This window comes from Saccopteryx bilineata, chromosome 5 (genome assembly GCF_036850765.1).
Source record: "Saccopteryx bilineata isolate mSacBil1 chromosome 5, mSacBil1_pri_phased_curated, whole genome shotgun sequence".
Taxonomy (NCBI): domain Eukaryota; kingdom Metazoa; phylum Chordata; class Mammalia; order Chiroptera; family Emballonuridae; genus Saccopteryx; species Saccopteryx bilineata.
Genome location: NC_089494.1, coordinates 119,248,564 through 119,255,329, shown reverse-complemented (window position 1 = coordinate 119,255,329; position 6,766 = coordinate 119,248,564).

Here is a 6,766-nt window from a genome sequence, read left to right as displayed (position 1 = left end):
CCTGAATATTCAGGCAAGACCTAGTTAAATGACCCTTGTGTAAATGAGACCAGTCTACCAGCTACTTGGAAGAAATACCCCAGGCTCGTCCACAGTGTCGTAGATGAGGCTGACGGCCCTGGGCACCTTTTAGCCTTCAGTGGCAAATCCCAGTATTCTGGGCAAGGTTAGGTCACAGGTGCATGGAGCAGGGCTGGAAGAGACTGAACCCTCCCTTAGAGGAGTGAGGGGGAAGCCTACCTTCCAGTGTGTCCCTTCTTCCTCACAGCAAAGGCATGTAAGCCTGGCAGGCTTTGGCTTAAATGACCATCCTTTCCACTATTGAAGCAGGGCCCTGATGAAGTTCCAGTTGGAGCGTTGGAGCCTCTGAGGGCGTATGCCAAGAGCTAGTATTTTACCTGATTTTTTTTGGGCTTTTTCGGCCTCTTGGTACCTTAAAAGCCATGCTCAGAAGATCTCGCTGAGGTGCTTGAGGGTCCCTATCTGCCTATATATCTGGAGCTATTCAGAATAGAACAAAACAGTGTCATTAGCTGGAATCAAATAAAAGTAAAAAAAAAAAAGGGTAGTAGTTTGCAGGACAAAAATTTGGGCATCTCTTGTACATCAGCATTCAAGATAAACTGTTTGAAGTAAAAAGCGTAACAGGGTAGACCTGCAGGAGCTCCAGGACATGACTCCCCCCCCCTTTCTTTTTATATTATTTACAATTGAATTACACTTTACAATATTTTGACTTCAAATATTGCAAGAAATTCTTGACTTTGTTAACTTTTAACAAAAATAGAGTAAAAGCACCTCCAAACAACATTCCCACACTTATCAAAACACCCCCTTAACATTAATTAACAGGCACTTTAGAGAGTACATATCAAAACTGAAAAATCCCATTGTGATTTTCATTATTCTTCTACAGCAAAAAAATCTTTACACCTTTATTATGTAAATCTATGCTGCTTCAAGCCTTTCACTTGCGGCCTGGAGCAGCCTGGCCAAACCAGCAAGTCTTTTGGATCCAAAATGAGCGTGCTCTATTTATTCCAAACAAAATTATATTTATATAGGGAAATGAAATTATTCCCGTTTTGTTTTCAATACTACAGCCGGCACTTCCAAAACTATTATTATCATTACTTTTCATGTAAGGACTTATTCAGGCCTTATAAACAAAAACACTTAGACATTAAACAAAGACTTCACATACAATCACACAAATCAAGAGTGAAACCCGGGGTTTTAGAGATTGAACTATGGCCTGCTTGATCTTAAGTAGGGCTATCTTAATAGGAACGTAATAAGGATATATACTAAACAGAGATCTCTCTCGAAAAATCTCAAGACGGCCGTATGAGATTTCTATTCAGCAATACCCAAATCAGGCCCCCCTTTCGCCCTCTTTTCAAGCAATGGATCAGGAAAATAAAATGATCTAAAACATTAAAAAAATTAGATAATAATTGAGAAAGGGAAAAGAGCATAGTAACTCTTATGCAATTGCTCTTGTGAAGTGAGTCTCTCATCTAGAATCATGGTGTCTCACCAGTCGTTCAGGGATCCACCGAGGAGCTTCAGCAGACCTAGGAAAAACACACACATATCCTCGGCCCCATAAGAGAACAGGGTCTGGCCCTTGCCAGATTCCTGTGAGTGGGTCCCTCCATCGCACTTCAGGGAAGGCTTTCCTTGCAGGGTTCCAGAGTCTCTCTGCTGCTGAATGACCCTGTACATCAGTATTTAAAAAATTTAAAGTGAAAAGAGCATGACAAAGAAGATTTTCAGGAGTTTGAGGGTATAATTCCCCTTTTTTAATTTTTTCCAATTGGTTTTTAAGTGTTTGATGTGCACGCTCTACAATGCCTTGACCCTGGGGATTGTAAGGAATTCCCGTCCTTAGGTCAAGTCCAAAAGTCTGACAAAATGTAGTAAATGCTTTTCCTACATATGCAGGAGCATTGTCAGTTTTAATCAGTTTAGGAAGTCCAATAATAGAAAATGCATACAAGCAGTGAGCTATAACATGTTTAGCAGCCTCTCCTGTTCTGGCAGAGGCTACTATAAATCCAGAATAAGTATCTACTGTAACATGGACAAAGGATTGTTTGCCAAATGAAGGTATATGAGTAACATCCATTTGCCAAAGTTGCCCCGGTAGGAGTCCTCGAGGGTTAATTCCAAACGAAGGGACAGATTGTAATATAGGGCACCTTGGACAAGATTTAACAATCTGCCGTGCTGCTTCCCGAGAAAGTTGAAACTGTTTACGCAGGGCTGCAGCGTTCTGGTGATGGATAGTATGAGACTGAATTGCTTGATCTGTCATGGTTGCTCCAATAATTTTCTTTTGGGTAGCTTGATCAACAAGGGCATTCCCTTGCGCTAAAGCTCCAGGGAGCATGGAGTGAGCTCGAATATGTCCTATAAAACATGGAGCTGTATGTTGACGTACAAGTCTTTGAAGAAGGAGGAACTGCTGAAATAGTTCCTCATCAGCAGTTGTCCCTAAGACAGCAGTCTCTATAGTGGAAACAACCATAAGTAAATATCTGCTGTCTGTATATAAATTAAAGGAGGAGTATGGCAAATGCTGAAAAGCCATGATAATGGCATGTAATTCTACTCTTTGGGCTGATTTTAAGGTGACTGTTTCAGTATAAAGCTGTCCATTGATTATTAAGCCTGCTATTCCTGAGTTGGATCCGTCAGTAAAGATTGTAGGTGCTTCAGGAATGGGCTCATTAACAATTGTCTTAGGAAATATAAAGGTAGTAATTAATGAAAATTGAACTATTTTATCAGCTGGGTAGTGAGAATCAATTTGGCCTGTAAAATTTGCAAAAGCGATTTGCCATTTTGTGGAAGTTTCCCAGAGCCATTGTTGTTGATCCTTTGGAAAAGGAACAACAATAGTCTGTGGCTCAAAACCTATAAGCTGCAAGAGTCGCCTACGCCCCTTGATAATCAAGGAGGCAACAAGATCAAAATATGGAGATAAAACTTTCTTAGGAGTAACAGCTAAATGAATCCATTCAATAGGACCTGAAGCTTGCCACAATAGTCCTGTTGGAGTGTAACTTGAGGGACATATTAGTAGGGCAATTGATTCCTCAGGATTTATGCGTTTTAGTTGTGCTTGCTGCAAGGCCTTTTCTACAAGCTTTAAAGCTTGTTGTCCCGCAGGTGTAAGTAGCCGAGGAGAAGCTGGTTCAGCTGAACCTCTAAGAATATCAAAAAGTGGCTTCAGTTCTCCAGTAGTTAATTTCAAGGAAGGTCTAAGCCAATTAATGTCTCCTAACAGTTTCTGGAAATCGTTTAAAGTTTGCAAATGATCTGTCCTGATTTCTATTTTCTGTGGGCGAATTTGTTGTCCCTCAATAATTTGTCCTAAATAAGAAAAAGGTAAAGATTGCTGTACCTTTTCAGGAGCTATATAAAGTCCTGATTTTTTCAGAGAATATTCTAGTTGTTGCAAAATGGTCAACACAGTGTCTTTATCTGGATGAGCAATAAGAATATCATCCATATAATGAATTATGTATGCCTTAGGGTGTTGTCTTCATACTGGAGAGATGGCTTGAGCAACATATTTTTGGCACAAGGTAGGACTATTAGCCATACCTTGAGGCAAAACTCTCCACTGGTATCGCTCCATGGGAGCCTGAAAATTAAGTGAAGGAACACTGAATGCAAAATGCTTGCAATCATGAGGGCTTAAAGGAATAGTAAAAAAGCAATCCTTCAAATCAACAACTATAAGGTGATAGTTCCATGGAATGGCAGTAGGAGAAGGAAGTCCTAGCTGGAGAGGACCCATAATTTCCATAGTCTTATTTATTGCTCTCAAATCTTGTAATAGCCTCCAGTTTCCTGATTTCTTTTTAATGACAAATATAGGCGTATTTCATGGACTATTAGATGGTTCAATGTGCCCAAGCTGTAGCTGTTCCTGTACCAATTGAGCAGCTGCCCTAAGTTTCTCCTGAGAAAGGGGCCATTGGTCTACCCATACAGGATTATCTGATTTCCAAGTAATTGGGTCTGCACAGTGCATTATTGGGGTAGCAGGAGCTACCAAGGCCCCTATGCAAAATTTTGATATCCTAATCCATGCCTTCTGGTATTGGGTGCCACTTCTATGGGGGTGAGAATTCCTCGCTGTTCTTTCCCTAGACCCTTAGTGGGCAAAAATCCCTGATCAAGCATTTGAGTGCTAACTAAACTATTAGGACTGACAAGCAATGCCCCCATATTTTTCAAAACATCTCTACCCCATAAATTAACTGGCAATCCAGGGAGCACATAAGGCTGAAAAAATCCAGAATGACCTTCTTTATCTTCCCATTGTAAAAAACTAGAACTTTGTTGAGGGGATTTACTCTGCCCTATACCTTGTAATTCTGTGGCTGCTGCATGAGTGGGCCAGGAAGGAGGCCAATGTAGCTTTGCAATAACAGATACATCAGCCCCAGTATCTAAAAGCCCTTTAAATTTACGCCCTTGTATTGTTAGTTCCATTTCAGGGCGTTCCTGACCTATTTTTTGAATCCAATAGGCAGTATCAGTGGAGCCAAATCTTTGATTCTCTTGGGGTCCCTTTAGCAGGGTTTGGCCTTGTCTTAAAAGAGGTAAAAGGATTAATTGAGTAATTTTCATATCAGGGGAGATAGTGACTATATTCCTCAAAGTGTGAGCCATTACTTTAATTTCCCCTGTATAATCAGAGTCTATCACTCCAGGAAGAACAAAGAATTCCCTCATAGTTAAACTACTTTTGCCTAACAAGATTCCTACTGTGTTACTGGGAAGTGGCCCAAAAATTCCAGTGGGTATGGCTTGAGGTCCCATCTCTGGAGTCAATACGAATTGGGAGGTGGGACTGAGGTCCAGTCCTGTACTGCCTGTTGTTGCCTGGGATAGTTGGGCAATGTTTGGCCTACTGGAATCTGAATTTGCTGAGGAAACACTGACATTGCCCCTATTGTTTGATGGGGCCGGGGAGGGCCCCATTGTCCGTTTCCCTGCCCTGCGGTAGTACATTTAGGCCTCCCCTTATTCTTCCAATGTTTCCCATGTCTACAGAGTGGGCAGAGGTCCGGAGCCTTAAGGGCTGGCTGTCCTTGAGGGAGAGGCCGAGACCAATATCTGGGGAAAGCAGGGCAGTTTTTAGCAAAATGCCCCGAACCCCCGCATTGAAAACAGTTTCCACGGGCAAAAGTACTTCCCTGACCTTCCTTCCTTCACTTGTTCTGTCCTTTATCAAAATTTTGTCCTGGAAATCTTGCCTTATTACCTGTGGTAAAGGCAAGACCTTGCATGTATGAAGGCCCAACATCAGCGCAAATTCTAATATAATCCTCTATATCTCCCTTCTTGCGGTGAGGCCGAAGTGCAGCCTGACAAGCAGAATTAGCATTTTCATAGGCTAGTTGTTTTATTAAAACCTTTCCCACATTTTTATCCCCTACTATTCTTTCAACTGCTTGAATTAGCCGTGAGACAAAGTCTTGAAATCGCTCGTCTGCACCCTGCCTAATTTTACCAAATTCTTCTGGTTTGGTCCCTGGAATAGGCAGGCATTTCCATGCCTGTGTGGCTAGCTGATTAATTATATCATAAATAGCTGGTCGATATTCTAATTGAGTTGCCATATGGGCATACTGTCCTTCTCCAGTTAACATATCTACAGTAACAGCAACCTCCTCTTGCTGATTTTTCTCATCCAGCTCTATAGCCTTTTCATGAAAGTTTGACTTCCACAACAAATAATCACCCCCAGAGAGACAAGCACGAGCAATCACCTTCCAGTCATTTGGGGGAAGAGCCTTTGCACTAATGGTATCTAATAAACCAAGTGTAAAAGGGGCAGTAGGCCTATACTGAGCACAAGCAAGTTTAAGCTCTTTCAGAGTTTTAAAAGGTACAGGTTCATGTTCTCGCACTAGTCTCCCTGTATCATCCTGTCTTTCCACAATAGGAAAACAGGCAAAGCCATCTATTGTTTCCCCTATATTTCGAGCCTGGTCTATAGATTGTTGGAGAGGAGATTTCCCAGATTTTGAGCTATAGACTATGGAATCAGCCCGATAAGGGAACGGAGGAGCAGAGGGTTGAATGTAGGAAGGAGCTGAGGGCAGCGGAGGCCCCGCGGCTAAGGCAGCCATAGCCACGGATTTTTCATCCCCCCTGTCATCCTCAGACTTCAAGTTATCCTCATATTCACATCCCTCTGTTTCCGGCTTACCCTGATACTCTTCAGACAATGATTTGTCTTCATATGGAAACATTTTTACAAAAGGTCCCTTACTTTTGACCCTATCTGTCCCATATTCTTTTACTCCCAACTACACTTTCCCCCAAAACTTTCTTTACTCACTGTGTGCACTTCACTTTGGGGAGTTCCATCACCTTCCTTCAGTTTTAGTTTCCTCGTACTCAAGTCGTCTGTTCGGGCGCCACTTGCCGCGGACCAGCGCAGCTTCCAAATAACGGTGCGGAATTAAGGAAACACACTTTGTCAGAACAAAACCGATGGGACCGGGAGGACTCCTCAAACTGCCTGGCAGCATCTGAGTGCCTCACAGCCTCAGTTCGCTTTATTATATGGACCTATGCAAATCAAGGACCCTGATACAAAGTTGCACATCAAAGGCTAAGACAGGAACTCTCCCAAGGCAAAAACAGTATACATTAGTGAATTTTACAAACATCTGAAAACAAAGAGTCAGAGGAAGGGTATGTATATTGCTTCCTGCAACCCAAGGAAGGAAGG